The sequence below is a fragment of the Zalophus californianus genome, chromosome 9 (genome assembly GCF_009762305.2).
Source record: "Zalophus californianus isolate mZalCal1 chromosome 9, mZalCal1.pri.v2, whole genome shotgun sequence".
NCBI lineage: Eukaryota > Metazoa > Chordata > Mammalia > Carnivora > Otariidae > Zalophus > Zalophus californianus.
Window position 1 is genome coordinate 111,483,709 of NC_045603.1, and position 16,951 is coordinate 111,500,659.

General features: G+C 38.5%; 1 long non-coding RNA gene across 1 annotated transcript in view; it reads left to right on the plus strand.

Annotated features, from left to right (window-relative positions):
• The window catches only part of LOC113921583, a 71,330-nt gene that overhangs the window by 30,560 nt on the left and 23,819 nt on the right, over positions 1-16,951 (plus strand). Inside the window, exon 2 of the long non-coding RNA XR_004820281.1 lies at positions 10,449-10,495. This is a non-coding gene — a long non-coding RNA (uncharacterized LOC113921583). The remainder of the gene's footprint in view (positions 1-10,448; positions 10,496-16,951) is intronic.

Sequence of the window (16,951 nt, forward strand, 5' to 3'; positions counted from 1 at the left end):
TTCCTCCATAACTAAATATATACTACAGTTGTTACTGAATAATTTAATTTCTTTCATTATAATTTAGTGAATTTTAGCCGCATAAATTAACCAATCTTCAACCTGATTTCCAACTCCAAGAATATTTTGCATAGCAAATATCTGTATATAGCTAACTAGCACATTTCTGTAAAAAGAAGTCTACTTTTACATTGACTTTCCTTCCCTGCTTTCTTTCTTTCCAAAGTAGTTTTCATTAATGTAGGGCTTTCTGTATGTTTTGGCCTACTACTAAATCCCCAACACCCAGAAGATGGTGCTTAACAAATATTTGTGGAATAAATTCACTTTTTCTATCATTTTATTAAGGAAGTCTTCCATGATGGAAAAATAAAATTGACTGAACATCCTCTAGGAATGTAAGGACCACTAGTATTTTAGTAAGAACCAATTCCCAGCAAGAACATGGCTTGGGTTTTAGTCATAACAATGTAAATTACATGCTAAACTAGATTTACAAAATTTAATCTAAGCTTTTTGACTTAGAGATTTTCTAATGTGGAAAAGTATTCCATGGAGTATGTACATATACTTGTACATTCAATGTTTTATTAGTTTCAGGTGTACAATATAGTGATTCAACACTTTCATACATCACCTGGTGCTTATCACAGCAAGTACACCCCTTAATCCCCATCACCTATTTCACCCATCTCTCCACCTATGTCCCCTCTGGTAACCATCAGTTTGTTCTCTATAATTAAGAATCTATTTCTTGGGGCGCCTGGGTGCCTCAGTCGCTTAAGCGTCCAACCCTTGATTTTGGCTTAAGTCATGATCTCAGAGTCCTGAGATCAAGCCGTGTGTCAGGCTCTACAGTGGGCATGGAGGCTGCTTAAGATTCTTTCTTTAAAAAAAAAAAAAGAATCTGTTTCTTGATTTGTCTTTCTCTCTCTCTTTTTCTTTCCTTATTTGTTTTGTTTCTTAAATTCCACATATAAGTGAAATCATTTGGTACTTGTCTTTCTCTACTGACTTATTTTGCTTAGCATTATACTCTCTAGCTCCATAGATGTTGCAAATGGCAAGATTTCATTCTTTTTTATATTCTATTTTATGTGTGTATGTACACACACACACACACACACACACACACACACACACACATATATATACCACTTCTCTTTTTTTGTAGTTTCAAGTTTTTATTTAAGTTCCAGTTGGTTAACATATAGTGTAATATTAGTTTCAGGAGTAGAATTTAGTGATTCATCACTTACAAATAACACCCAGTGCTCATCACAAGCACCCTCCTTAATACCCATCACCAATTTAACCCATTCCCCACCCACCTCCCCTCCAGCAACCCTCAGTTTATTCTCTATAGTTATAGTTAGGAGTCTATTTTATGGTTTACCTCTCTCTTTTCCCCCCTATGTTCATCTGTTGTTTTTAAATTCCACATATGAGTGAAATCATATAGTATTTGTCTTTCTCTGACTTGTTTTGCTTAGTATAATACATCTTAGCTCCATCCTTGTTGCAAATGGCGGCAAGATTTCATTTTTTATGGCTGAGTAATATTCCATATATAAAGTGCAATTGTTGGATTATAGGATAATTCTGTTCTTAAATTTCTGAGGAACCTCCATACTGTTTTCTAGAGTGACTGCACCAGTTTGCATTCCCAACAACAGTGCAAGAGGGTTCCTATTTCTACACATCTCACCAACACCTGTTGTTTCTTGTGTTGTTGATTTTAGCCATCCTGACAGGGGTGAGGTGATATCTCATTGTAGTTTTGATTTGCATTTCCCTGATAGTAAGTGATGATGAGCATCTTTTCATGTGTCTGTTGGCCATCTTCTATATGTCTTCTTCAGAAAAATGTGTAATTATGTCTTTTGCCCATTTTTAAATTGTATTATTTGTTTTTTAGGTGTTGAGTTTGATAAGTTCTTTTTATATTTTGGATACTAATCCTTTATCAGATTTTTCATTTGCAAATAACTTCTCCCATTCCATAGGTTGCCCGTTAGTTTTGTTGATTGTTTCCTTCACTGTGCAGAAGCTTTTTATTTTGATGTAGTCCCAATAGTTTATTTTTGCTTTTGTTTCCCTTGCCTCAGAAGACATATCTAGAAAAAAGTAGCTATGGTCGATGTCAAAGAAGTTATTGCTTGTGTCCTCTTCTAGGATCTTAATGGTTTCAGGTCTCACATTTTGGTCTTTAATCCATTTGGGGTTTATTTTTGTGTATTGTGTAAGAAAGTGGTCCAGTTTCTTTCTTTTTCTTATTGCTATCCAGTTTTTCCCATACCATTTATTAAAGAGACTGCCTTTCACCCATTGGATATTCTTTTCTGCTTTGTCAAAGATTAATTGACCATATATTTGTAGGTTTATTTCTGGGTTCTCTATTCTATTCCATTGATCTACATTTTTATTTTGTGCCAGTACCATACTGTTTTGATTACTGCAGCTTTGTATTATAACTTGAAGTCTAGCATTGTGATGTCTCCAACTTTGCTTTCCTTTTTCAAGATTGCTGTGGCTATTTGAGGTCTTTTGTGGTTTCATACAAATTTTAGGATTGCTTGTTCTAGTTTTGTGAAAAAGGCTGTTGGTATTTTGATAGGGATTGCACTGGGTTGTATAGACATTTTAACAATATTTGTTCTTCCAATCCCTGAGCATGCAATACTTTTCCATTTCTTTGTGTCATCTTTAATTTCCTTCATCGGTGTTTTATAGTTTTCAGAGTATGAGTCTTTTGCCTCTTTGGTTAGGTGTGTTCCTAGTTATCTTATTATTTTTGGTGCAGTTGTAAAATGGGATTGTTTTCTTAAATTCTCTTTCTGCTGCTTCATTATTGGCATATAGAAATGCAACAGATTTCTGTATATTGACTTTGTATCTTGCAACTTTACAGAATTCATTTATCAGTTCTAGCAGTTTTTTAGTGGAGTCTTTTAGTTTTTCTATGTAGAGTATCATGTCATCTGCAAACAGTGAAAATTTTACTTCTTCCTTACTGATTTGGATGCCTTTTATTTCTTTTTGTTGTCTCATTTCTGTGGCTAGGACTTCAGTACTCTGTTGAATAAAAGTGATGAGAGTAGACATCCTTGTTTGTTCTTGACCTTAGGGGAAAACTCTCAGTTTTCCTCCATTGAGGATGATGTTAGCTATGGGTTTTGCCTATGTGGACTTTATTATGTTGAGGTATGTTCCCTCTTAAACCTACTTTTTTGAGGGTTTTTAATCATGAATGGATGTTGTACTTTGTCAAATGCTTTTTCTGCATCTGTTGAAATGATCATATGGTTTTTATCTAAAGGAAAAACAATTTTATATACTTCCTATATTCATGTTTATTTTCAGTCATATTCAACTAAAATCAATTAATTTATGTGGTACCTTTTGCAGTAATTAGTCTCCAGAAGGGTGTTGCTTAGGGACAACTTATGAAGCAGCTGGACAGCGGGCAAAGAGCAATGATGAGACAAAGTTGGGTATAGGAAGCTAGTAGGATCTCTAAGAAAGACTTGCCTTGCTCCTCCTCTTCAGAAGACAGGCCCAGAACTTAAGGGGAAAAAGCATACTGCAGACCAGGGCTACTTTTATTCCTAGAATTCTTGTGACTATAATTAGAAATGATTAAAAAATAAATTGCTGTGTAAATTATTGTAAAGTAAGCAGGTCTTATCTACATTTCCCTTATAGAAAGGATAATGCATTTTTTCTTCCTTTTTTCCACACAATTTCAATTGTGTGGAAAAAAGCCCTTTCAAGGGCTTCAAACTTCAGGTACCATAAATAATGGTGGCATCAAAATGGCAACTTTGGCTTTAGAATGATCTACCTGTGACCTATAGTTTCCACAGTGCACAGTGTTAGGCTTTCCAATTTCACAATGCATTGGATGCATGGAAATGAGGCTTTAAATACCACTTTACCTAGAAACTCTGAACATTTGGAAATTTATGTAGCACAAATAGTTATTTAAGTATAGAAGGAAAGGAGTATTAATTCAGAGTTAAACCTGTTTCCAGTTAGGGAAGAAAAAAACCCCTACACTTCCAAGATCTTTTTCCCATATCTTCATTTGCCCTACATCCTCCTCTCTTCCAGAGAAGATTGCTCTCCAGCATGGGAATCTCCTACACACTGGGGAAGAGCTTTCGGCCTCTTTAGAAATGTTCTTTTTCCCTCTCAGAATGTGTTGGTTTTATTCTCCTTAATTATAATTCAAATATATAATTCATATATATTCAATAATCCATTCATATATGGATTATTAATATTCATATAATTTCATGAGTCTCCTTTCTTAGGCTCAAAAGGAAAAAAATAAACCTTTATAGGAATTAGTTTGAAATCAAGTTACCAATAAATTTAAAAATGCTTTTTTTGCCCTCATTAAATCTTTTCCTTCACATTGCTTTCTGTTTGTGCCTGTGGATGACCAGCACAGGTCTCTGTGAGTCTGTCTTCTTTCCCGCTTTCTACTAAGTACATAAACGTTTCCACAGTTCCTTGGCTTTCAATGTTACTTACTTTTCAAGTTTTTTCTAACTTATTTTCTCCTCTCTCATTTTCCCCTCTTTATTTCTCCTTCTCTTATTGAATATCTCTCATCCTTAATTTTTCTGCTTCTTTTCCATCAGTTTGAGGCACTAAAATTAACTTCCTAAATTCAGGATTTTTTTTACAAGAGCAAAATTATAATCTTTAGCCATCAGATTGGAATCATTTAATATGGTTCTAAAAGCAGCTTCTTAAAGTTAATATAGCATCTCTGATGAAGGCTACCAACTCAAGATTAGTCCTTTCTAAATGTATTATTTTTTTCATCTGTAAGATAGTACATGAGCATATTTACATATTTTGAAATTAAAAAACCTGAAGTCCATACACCTGGAACTAATATAATGTTATATATCAATTACATCTCAATAAAAAAAAAAACCCTAAAGTCTTGTGAAAAACAACACTCCCCTACTATCCCTCTTTACTTCCCAAACTGATGACACAGAGGCAGCCAAATTGAATTCTTTTATCTGCTTTTCAACATTGGAAGTAATATACTTGAATCCAGTTTCTTGGTTTATGAATGCTAGACAATGTCAACTGGATATTTTGGTAGGTGGGACTATAGTTATAATGCTCCACCTTCTCCACACCTCCTCTCCCATCTTCCCTATAGAGTGAAATTTCAATTTTTGTCTAAATCAGCAGTTATTGTTTACATGAACAGGACTACATAAGTCTTTTCATTCAGGTCATATACTTTGTTTCCTTTTTTGTAGCACTTTTTATTCTTCCTAGAATTAATAATTACCTTGCTTGTATTCTTATTTGCTTAGTTTCTGTGTATCTATCACTATATATTTTTCTCTAATGCTGTAACATACCTGCCAAACAACTAAAAGATAACTTACAGCAAATCAATCAAGTCCATTTTCCCCCTCTCTGGAGATTTCTCTCCAATTGCTTTCAATCTTCTTGCTGAAATGTAGCCTTGCTGTTCAGGGCTGTTGCACAGCTGTCATTCTGGAACATTCTTTCACTAACTCCTGGGGATTTCCTTAGTCTCCTATATCCTCTATTTCCTTTATCTCAAGTTTTCCTTTTTCTTCATTTACTTCCTCTTTTTTGTGGAGCAGATTCCCTAGTAGTTTCCTGAAAAAGAATATACAGAGGAGGTAAAATTCTTGAGCCTTTGAATTTCATAAGATATCTGAAAAAAATTGGTAATTTGGGTGTAATGTTTTAGGTTGGAAATAATTTTGCCTCAAACTTTAAAGAAATTTCACCATTGTTGTCTCGTTTCTTCTGTTGTTGGGGAGTTTGATGCCTCCCCAAATCTGATGTCAGATTTGACACCTGACCCTTTGCAAGCAGTTGGTTTGCTTATTTGTCCTTTTGGGAAGATTTTAGGGTCTTCTCTTCCTTCTGATGTTCTTAAATTTCCATGATGATGTGACTTGGTGTTGGTGTTTTCTTGTTCATTGTGCTAGCCCCTTTCAATTTGGAAACTCTTACCTTTCAGTTTGGGACTGTTTTGGAAAATTATTTTGTTTATACTTTCCCGCATCCATTTTCTCTTGCAAATAATTTCACTTTCTCATCACTTTTAACAGAGCTGTTTAGACCATAAGGCTCATTTATAGCAAATGGTTTTCATGATGACCTATCATTTTGGAGAAAGAGATAAAGGGGGAGGAAATCAAGTGTAAATCTAGAGTAATTTATCTTACCCCTACTCAGTTTTTTCCCTATATATATCTTGCGTTTATGATATTTTTTAAATGAAGAAATTCCTGTTGGTTTTACTTGCTTTTATTATTAGATGTTCATGCTTTTAAATCCCAATGCCACCATGATTATTCATAGTAATGGCTACTCCTATGTTAATTATTGTGCCTCAGTTCCTCATTGTAAAGTCAAGATTGCAATAAAATCTATTCCTTAGAGTTGTTTTGAATACTAAATGAATACATAAAGTGCTGGGACCAAACGCTATACATAGTAAGCACTCAGTAATGGTAGATACCTATTTTTAGCACTATTTATGACCCAATTTATGTATTATCCCCATTTTACAGATGAAGAAATTGAGGCTCAGAGGTTAAATTATTTGTACAATGTGACATAGCTAGCAAGTGACAGAGCTGGAACCACCTTCTGTGGCTTTAAAATCCATGCTCTTTATATTCTGCTACTTCAGTGAAGGTGTTCTCATCTTTCCTTCTATATCCTCTTTTCCTACTTATGGATACAATTCACTCACCCATTCTAAGACATAATAGTGTGCCAGACCAATGTTGGGTCACCAAACAGTAGAGAGTATTTGCTTGAAGACACTCGAGAAGGACACTGACAATACTCTGCCCCAAATACATTAAATACTCACTGTGTGGAGGGAGGCAGGGACTGGGATGATGCATTTTCCATCTGTGCAATTCTGTGACATCATGGAAAGGTTAGGATTTGTCTCAATTAAAACTGTGATGATTTTCAGTTAGTAGTGCACTAAGAGCATTGCTAACTGATACATGTAGCACGTGTTAAGACAAGTGAGACATAGTGTCCTCTCTAGAAGAAGTAAACAGGTTGACCATCCATATTCCCTATGACACTTTCCCAAAGTAAAGTTTCCATTGGTGATTACACAGGCAATAAATACACTTCCCCACTCAGTCACACAAAGTTCAGTCTCTTGAAGCTCTCCTGACATATCCCCACATTGTGGCCAAGAGCTGGAGAGCTGAACACCTTCCAGATCCTCAGCCTTCACCCTGTCACAGCCTCTTCTGTCCTATGCCGTGGAGTGTGGGAGGCTCCACCCAGCTGGCTACAATAGGTTTCACTTCTCATTTTGGAACTGGAAAATGTGCTCTTTTTGATAAACCTGGATAATTTTGGACATTTCCTTTACATTAGACAACTTTTGAACTAGAAATAATATAAATTAGCTTGGGTTGAAAAGGATCATTGCCTTTCTTATCAGTCGAAACCTCTTAACATTTTTAACAAATGCAAAAAACAACAAACACTGAAGGGGGTAACAGGCTGTGTTATTCTTGTGATCCTGAGCATATGCGCTAGAGAGGAAGATGCCCAGGGCAAACAGCTTAAGATATTGAGACTAGAGAAATACAAGAAGCAAAAATATGCACCAAAATTTTACATACTGGTCAATCTGTGTCCTTTCCTACCTCATCTTTTTCTCATTGAAAATCCAGTTCCCAAGCACTGCTTTCATGCTTCTGACAGTAATGAAACATCTAAGAGTCTGGAAGCCAAAGAATCAGGCTGAAAGGAACTACTTTATATAATATCCATAATGTGATCTAACCTTTCTTGTCTTTTTTTTTAAAATTTTTTATTGTTATGTTAATCACCATACATTACATCATTAGTTTTTGATGTAGTGTTCCATGATTCATTGTTTGTGCATAACACCCAGTGCTCCATGCAGAACATGCCCTATTTAATACCCATCACCAGGCTAAACCATGCCCCCACCCCCCTCCTCTCTAGAACCCTCAGTTTGTTTTTCAGAGTCCATCGTCTCTCGTGGTTCGTCTCCCCCTCCAATTTCCCCCTGTTCATTCTTCCCCTCCTGCTATCTTCTTCTTTTTTTTTTTCTTAAAATATATTCCATTATTTGTTTCAGAGGTACAGATCCGTGATTCAACAGTCTTGCACAATTCACAGTGCTCACCATAGCACATACCCTTCCCAATGTCTATCACCCAGCCACCCCATCCCTTCCACCCCCCACCACTCCAGCAACCCTCAGTTTGTTTCCTGGGATTAAGAATTCCTCATATCAGTGAGGTCATATGATGCATGTCTTTCTCTGATTGACTTATTTTGCTCAGCACAACACCCTCCAGTTCCATCCACGTCATTGCAAATGGGAAGATCTCATTCCTTTTGATGGCTGCATAATATTCCATTGTGTGTGTGTGTGTGTGTGTGTGTGTGTGTGTGTGTGTGTGTGTGTGTGTGTGTGTGTATACCACATCTTCTTTATCCATTCATCTGTCGATGGACATCTTGGCTTTTTCCACAGTTTGGCTATTGTGGACATTGCTGCTATAAACATCGGGGTGCACCTTTGGATCCCTACGTTTGTATCGTTGGGGTAAATACCCAGTAGTGCAATTGCTGGATTGTATGGTAGCTCTATTTTCAACTTTTTGAGGAACCTCCATACTGTTTTCCAGAGTGACTGCACCAGCTTGCATTCCCACCAACAGTGTAGGAGGGTTCCTCTTTCTCCACATCCCCGCCAGCATCTGTCGTTTCCTGACTTGTTCATTTTAGCCATTCTGACTGGTGTGAGGTGGTATCTCATTGAGGTTTTGATTTGGATTTCCCTGATGCTGAGCATGTTGAGCACTTTTTCATGTGTCTGTTGGCCATTTGGATGTCTTCTTTGGAAAAATGTCTGTTCATGTCTTCTGCCCATTTCTTGATTAGATTATTTGTTCTTTGGGTGTTGAGTTTGATAAGTTCTTTATAGATTTTGGATACTAGCCCTTTATCTGATATGTCATTTGCAAATATCTTCTCCCATTCTGTCGGTTGTCTTTTGGTTTTGTTGACTGTTTCTTTTGCTGTGCAAAAGCTTTTTATCTTGATGAAGTCCCAATCGTTCATTTTTCCCCTTGCTTCCCTTGCCTTTGGTGATGTTTCTAGGAAGAAGTTGCTGCGGCTGAGGTTGAAGAGGTTGCTGCCTGTGTTCTCCTTTAGGATTTTGATGGACTCCTGTCTCACATTTAGGTCTTTCAACCATTTTGAGTCTATTTTTGTGTGTGGTATAAGGAAATGGTCCAGTTTCATTCTTCTGCATGTGGCTGTCCAATTTTCCAAAAACCGTTTGTTGAAGAGACTGTCTTTTTTCCACTGGACATTCTTTCCTGCGTTGTCAAAGATTAGTTGACCATAGAGTTGAGGGTCCATTTCTGGGCTCTCTATTCTGTTCCATTGATGTATGTGTCTGTTTTTGTGCCAGTACCCTACTGTCTTGATGATGACAGCTTTGTAATAGAGCTGGAAGTCCGGAATTGTGATGCTGCCAGCTTTGCTTTTCTTTTTCAACATTCCTTTGGCTATTCGGGGTCTTTTCTGGTTCCATACAAATTTTAGGATTATTTGTTCCATTTCTTTGAAAAAAGTGGATGGTATTTTGTTGGGGATTGCATTGAATGTGTAGATTGCTCTAGGTAGCAATGACATCTTCACAATATTTGTTTTTCCAATCCATGAGCATGGAACGTTTTTCCATTTTTTGTGTCTTCCTCATTTCTTTCATGAGTATTTTATAGTTTTCTGAGTACCAGTTCTTTGCCTCTTTGGTTAGATTTATTCCTAGGTATCTTATGGTTTTGGGTGCAATTGTAAATGGGATTGACTCCTTCATTTCTCTTTCTTCTGTCTTGTTGTTGGTGTATAGGAATGCCACTGATTTCTGTGCATTGATTTTATATCCTGCCACTTTACTGAATTCCTGTATGAGTTCTAGCAGTTTTGGGGTGGAGTCTTTTGGGTTTTCCACATAGAGTATCATATGATCTGCAAACAGTGAGAGTTTGATTTCCTCTTTGCCGATTTGGATGCCTTTTATTTCTCTTTGTTGTCTGATTGCTGTGGCTAGGACTTCTAATACTATGTTGAATAGCAGTGGTGATAGTGGACATCCCTGCCATGTTCCTGACCTTAGGGGGAAAGCTCTCAGTTTTTCCCCATTGAGAATGATATTCGATGTGGGTTTTTCATAGATGGCTTTTGTGATATTGAGGTATGTACCCTCTATTCCCATACTCTGAAGAGTTTTGATCAAGAAAGGATGCTGTACTTTGTCAAATGCTTTTTCCGTATCTATTGAGAGGATCATATGATTCTTGTTCTTTCTTTTGTTAATGAATTGTATCATGTTGATTGATTTGCAGATGTTGAGCCAACCTTGCAACCCAGGGATAAATCCCACTTGGTCGTGGTGAGTAATCCTTTTAATGTACTGTTGGATCCTATTGGCTAGTATTTTGGTGAGAATTTTTGCATCCATGTTCATCAAGGATATTGGTCTGTAATTCTTTTTAAATTTTTTATTGTTATGTTAATCACCATACAATACATCATTAGTTTTTAATGTAGTGTTCCATGATTCATTGTTTGTGCGTAATACCCAGTGCTCCACGCAGAACGTGCCCTCTTTAATACCCATCACCAGGCTAACCCATCCCCCCACCCCCTGGTCTGTAATTCTTTTTAATGGGGTCTTTGTCTGGTTTGGGGATCAAGGTAATGGTGGCCTCATAAAACAAGTTTGGAAGTTTTCCTTCCATTTCTATTTTTTGGAACAGTTTCAGAAGAATAGGTATTAATTCTTCCTTAAATGTTTGGTAGAACTCCCCTGGGAAGCCATCTGGCCCCGGGCTTTTGTTTGTTGGGAGATTTTTGATGACTGCTTCAATTTCCTTAGTGGTTATAGGTCTGTTCAGGTTTTCTATTTCTTCCTGGTTCAGTTTTGGTAGTTGATACATCTCTAGGAATTCATCCATTTCTTCCAGGTTATCTAATTTGCTGGCATAGAGTTGCTCATAATATGTTCTTATAATTGTTTGTATGTCTTTGGTGTTGGTTGTGATCTCTCCTCTTTCATTCATGATTTTGTGGATTTGGGTCCTTTCTCTTTTCTTTTTGATAAGTCTGGCCAGGGGTTTATCAGTCTTGTTAATTCTTTCCAAGAACCAGTTCCTAGTTTCGTTGATCTGTTCTACTGTTCTTTTGGTTTCTAGTTCATTGATTTCTGCTCTGATCTTTATTATATCTCTTCTCCTGCTGGGTTTAGGCTTTATTTGCTGTTCTTTCTCCGGCTCCTTTCGGGGTAGGGTTAGATTGTGTATTTGAGAACTTTCTTGTTTCTTGAGAAAGGCTTGTATTGCTATATACTTTCCTCTTAGGACTGCCTAAATAGACCCTTCAAGTAGGATATAGTGTCCTTCCTCATCTCTTATTACAGTCTTTGGTTTAAAATCTAATTTGTCTGATATAAGGATTGCCACCCCAGCTTTCTTTTGGTGTCCATTAGCATGGTAAATGGTTTTCCACCCCCTCACTTTCAATCTGGGGGTGTCTTTGGGTCTAAAATGAGTCTCTTGCAGACAGCATATTGATGGGTCTTGTTTTTTAATCCAATCTGATAGCCTGTGTCTTTTGATTGGGGCATTTAGCCCATTTACATTCAGGGTAATTATTGAAAGATATGCATTTAGTGCCATTGTATTGCCTGTAAGGTGACTGTTACTGCATATTGTCTGTGTTCCTTTCTGGTCTATGTGGCTTTTAGGCTCTCTCTTTGCTTAGAGGACCCCTTTCAATACTTCTTGTAGGGCTGGTTTTGTGTTTGCAAATTCCTTTAGTTTTTGTTTGTCCTGGAAGCTTTTTATCTCTCCTTCAATTTTCAATGACAGCCTAGCTGGATATAGTATTCTTGGCTGCATATTTTTCTCATTTAGTGCTCTGAATATATCATGCCAGTCCTTTCTGGCCTGCCAGGTCTCTGTGGATAGGTCTGTTGCCAATCTAATGTTTCTACCATTGTAGGTTATATATCTCTTCTCCCAAGCTGCTTTCAGGATTTTCTCTTTGTCTCTGAGACTCTTAAGTTTTACTATTAGATGTCGGGGTGTTGACCTATTTTTATTGATTTTGAGAGGTGTTCTCTGTGCCTCCTGGATTTTGATGCCTGTTTCCTTCCCCAGATTAGGGAAGTTCTGTGCTATAATTTGCTCTAATATACCTTCTGCCCCTCTCTCTCTTTCTTCTTCTTCTTCTGGGATCCCAATTATTCCAATGTTATTTCATCTTATGGTATCGCTTCTCTCTCAAATTCTGCCCTCGTGATCCAGTAGTTGTTTATCTTTTTCTCAGCTTCTTTATTTTTCATCATTTGGTCTTCTATATCACTGATTCTCTCTTCTGCCTCCTTTATCCTAGCAGTTAGCGCCCCCATTTTTTATTGCACCTCATTAATAGCCTTTTTGATTTCGACTTGGTTAGATTTTAGTTCTTTTATTTCTCCAGAAAGGGTTTCTCTAATAACTTCCATGCTTTTTTCAACCCAGGCAGTATCTTTAAAATCATGATTCTGAACTCTATGTCCAACATCGTACTAATGTCTGTATTGAGTAAGTCCCTGGTAGTCGGTACTACTTCTTGTTCTTTTTGTTGAGGTGATTTTTTTCTGTCTTGTCATTTTGTCCAGAGAATAGATGAATAAGAGAACAAAATGCTAACAGGGTAACAACGTCCCCAGAAAATATACTCTAAACAAATCAGAAAAGACCTGAAGCCAGGTGAAAAGAAAGGGAAAGAAAGAAAAAGAAAAAGAAAAAGAAAAAGATACAAACAAAAACAGAACAAAACAACAAAAAAAAAAACAGAATGTGATCAAATATGATCAGGCTGGTGCATAGATCAGTGACACACAGTAGATTTGGAGTGTATTTTGGTCTGTTAGAAGAAAGTGCCTCCCAAAATTTTAAAGGAAGAAAAAGTTATATATGTACAAAAATAAGGGTTGGTACGATGAAGGGATGGAATATGACTGTAAGGATAAAAATTATAAAAAATTTTATAAAAGGAATTGATAAGATAAGAAGTTGTTTGAAAAAAGAAAGAAGAGGATTTAAAAAAAGAGAAAAAAGAAAAAAAAAGGGAGAGAATGTGATCAGGCAGGAGACTAGAACAAAGCCATACACTAGAGATTTAGGGTATATTTTGATCTGTTAGAAGAAACTGTATCTCAAAATTTTAAAGAGAGAACAACTTATATATATATATGTATATATATATATATATATATATATATATATATATATATATATATATGCCAAAAATAAGGGTAACTACTATGAAGGGATAGAATATGACTCTAAAAATGAAAAATAAAATTTTTTTTAAAAAAAGATTGATAAGATGTTGGTTGAAAAAGGGAAAAAGAAAAATTAAAAAAAAAGACGGTTAAAAAAAATTAACTTTGAAAGACTAAAGAATCGTGGTAAAAAAGCCATGGATTCTATGTGCAATATTCCCCTAGCGCTGGAGTTCTGCCGTTCTCATTGATCGGTAAACTTGGTCTTGGCTGGCTGTTCTTGCTGATCTTCTGGGGGAGGGGCCTGTGGCCGTGGTTCCTAAATGTCTTTGCCGGAGGCAGAATTGCCCCGTCCTTGCTGGGTCTGGGCTAAGTAATCTGCTCAGGTTTGCTCTCAGGGGCTTTCGTTCCCTGCAAGCTTTCCGTACAGCTTCAGAGGTGGAGAGTCAAAATAGCGGCCTCCCAATCTCCGCCCAGGAGGAGCCGAGAACTCGGGGCCCCACTCCTCAGTGTGTCCCCAGAGAAAAGCAGTCACTCCCATCTCCCCCGGTCTCCAGCCCCACTCTGTGCTCACCAGGCCTGTGACCGAGCGTTTCTATCTCTGGCACCTGACCCCGTGTGGAGTCTCCAAACCCAGCAGATCCCTGCGGTGCGCTCCCGCGCCGCTCCTCCCGGGGGAGGAAGGGGAGTCTCCCCGGATCTGCCGCTTGTTGGGTCCCTCCTGGAGGAGCAGTGGCCCGACTGTCACCAATCACAGTTTATGGCAACCCCAAGCTGAGAGCCCCGCGCCTCGGATCCGTCTCTGCAGCCAGCTTCCCCGCTCCGATACCTGGGAGCTCTGCTGCACTCAGGCATCCCCAGTCTTCCTGTGACCCTGAAGGTCCTGAGACCACACTGTCCCAGGAGGGTTCCACCCCCCGCTTAGCCACTGAAGAGACATCCCTCAGCGGAGCTGACTTCTAAAGTTCCGATTTTGGCTCTATCACTTGCCAGTAGCGGCCGACAGAGGCTCCCTCCCCCGCTGTCTATCCTCCCAAATATCGCCTCGGATTCACTTCTCTGCACGTCCTACCTTCCAGAAAGTGGCCGCTTTTCTGTTCAGAGAGTTGTTGCTATTCTTTTCTAAGAACTCCTGTTGAGTTCGTAGGTGTGCAGAATGGTTTGATCCCTATCCAGCTGAATTCCTGGGACCAGACAAAACCCAGGTCTCCTACTTCTCTGCCATCTTGCTTCGTCCCCCCAACCCTTCTTGTCTTAAGGTTTACATTAATGAGAAGGACTGACTACATCAGTCAGATTAAATAATTGGGTCAGAACCAGAGGGAAGAGAAGGTGCTAACTTATGTTGGGCACCTGCTAGGAGTCATGCACACCTAGACTCTTTCCATACGTTTCCTAGGTAATTCCTTAACTCAGTGAGGTAGTCATTTCAGTTCTCATTTTATAGGTGAGAAAACTGTCACTTAGAACTTGTTTAAAGCAAATAACATATAGAGGAGGAGCTGGGATTAAGCTCAGTCTTGTGTTGACTTTAAAATCTGCTCTTTTCAACTATATCATATTACACACACACACACACACACACACACACACACACACACACACAGCTATTGCAGACTAGCTGACCTCTAGAGAGGTAGTGTAATATGGTTAATAGGAAACAGGCATGGAACAGCGCTGCCCCTGTTCAGATCCTGGCTCTATTAGTTACTAGGTGTGGCACTTGACAAATGATTGTACTTAACCTCTGTAAGTCAGTTTCCTCATCTGTAAAATGAGATGATATCAGAACCTACCCCATGCAATTATTGCAAGATATAAATGAGTCTTGCATGAAAAATACTTTAAATCATGCTGGCACAGAGGAAACACTCCGTAGATAAAAGTTATTGCTAAAAATCCCATAAGGGGAGAGGAGTACTATAGATGACCCAGGTAGAGTGGTCACTGGAACATTGATATTACAAAATCTCATTTTTTAAGATGATCTCATTTTTAATATGACTGATTACCATTCATGTTTATTAATAAGAAAAGACAAATTTCATAGGATTTGCAAACTGGTAAATATGGGCAGACCTATTGATAGTAAGGCCAGTTGCAGGTCTCAATAAGAAAACAGTCTGCAGTGGGAATTGTGAGAAAAAAAGGGAGGGGGGCTCCTGAAGTGTCCCCATTTATTTATTTTTTAAGAGAGGAGGAAGGAGTGGGAGAGGGGGAAGGATAATCTCTTTTTTAAGATTTTATTTGTTCATTTATTTTAGAGAGAGAGAGCAAGCAAGGTGGGGAGAAGGGGAGGGAGGCAGAGAGAGAGAGAATCCGGAGCAGACTCAGCACTAAGTGCAGAGCCCCTTGCAAGGCTCAATCCCATGACTTCGAGATCACAACCTGAGCTGAAACCAAAAGTGGGATGCTCAACCGACGGGGCCACCCAGGTGCCTCTAGAGAGGGAGAATCTTAAGCGGGCTCCACGCCAATGGAGGAGCTGGATGTGGGGCTCAATCACACATCCCTGAGATCATGACCTGAGCTGAAGTTAAGAGTTGGACGCTTAACCCACTGAGCCACCCAGGCGCCCCAGCAGTGCCCCATTTATAAAGACCTATCATAGTGATGGTGTGAGAATGTTACTCAGGGTAACCTCCTGAGTGGAGGAATTTTTGGATGAAATGCCCCTGGATTTATTAAGTTATTTTATTATCAGAGTCTTTATAGCATGTTTCAGTGATGGATTCTGAGGCTTCTTAGTGACAGTGATTCCTATGTCATCTTTTCATGGACTCCAAGATTTTTCTGCTCCATACCCTTGGTTGCCCAGATGAGGCACAGTAAAAAAGGAAAGGAAGTAGGATATTTGGAGAAGGAGAGGACAGTGTTTCAAAGTCCAAAACAACCTTTCTCAGAAGGCTTGAGCCAGGGAGCAAAGCAAGTCTCATTTTCACCTCCCCATTGGCCCTGTCACTTTAGGCATGATTGCAGAAGGAAGACAGGGTCTAAAGATAGGGACCACCTTATGAATATTGTGTAGCATATGAGGAAATGGACTAAGGGGCCTGGAACTTGGATTCCCAGCTCAGCCACTTGCCCTGTGTGTTATCTGGGCAAGTCATGGGAAATATTTGGTCTTCTACATAGCAGGGCAGTAATATCCACAGTTCATTTCACTTCTCACATCCTATGGCTCTGTTCTATGATTCTTTTGCTCTTTGGGCCTGGAATTAATCTGGTCAATCCAAGAAAGCATCCGGTTGTATAAAATACACAGATGACGGTCTGAGAGCCAATAGCCACCCATCATTATTCTTAATCCCTTTTGTCAGTTCCAGGTGGTGTGTACTACCTCTGGGACAATTTGTCCCTCTCAGCCAGCTCAAGAGTAGCACTGCCTTAGAAGGCATAGGAGATGAATGCTTTCACCTTGACCTTATATATCTCCCTTCCCAGCATATCTTCACTGTTCCCATCCCTTCCAGCCATTATTCCTCTTCCTCTTCCCCACCCAAGAGGCAAATATAATCAAAGGCAAATAGAGGGAGGTCCTTAGGCAAACTCTTTTTAGTAAAAGGGTAATTTATC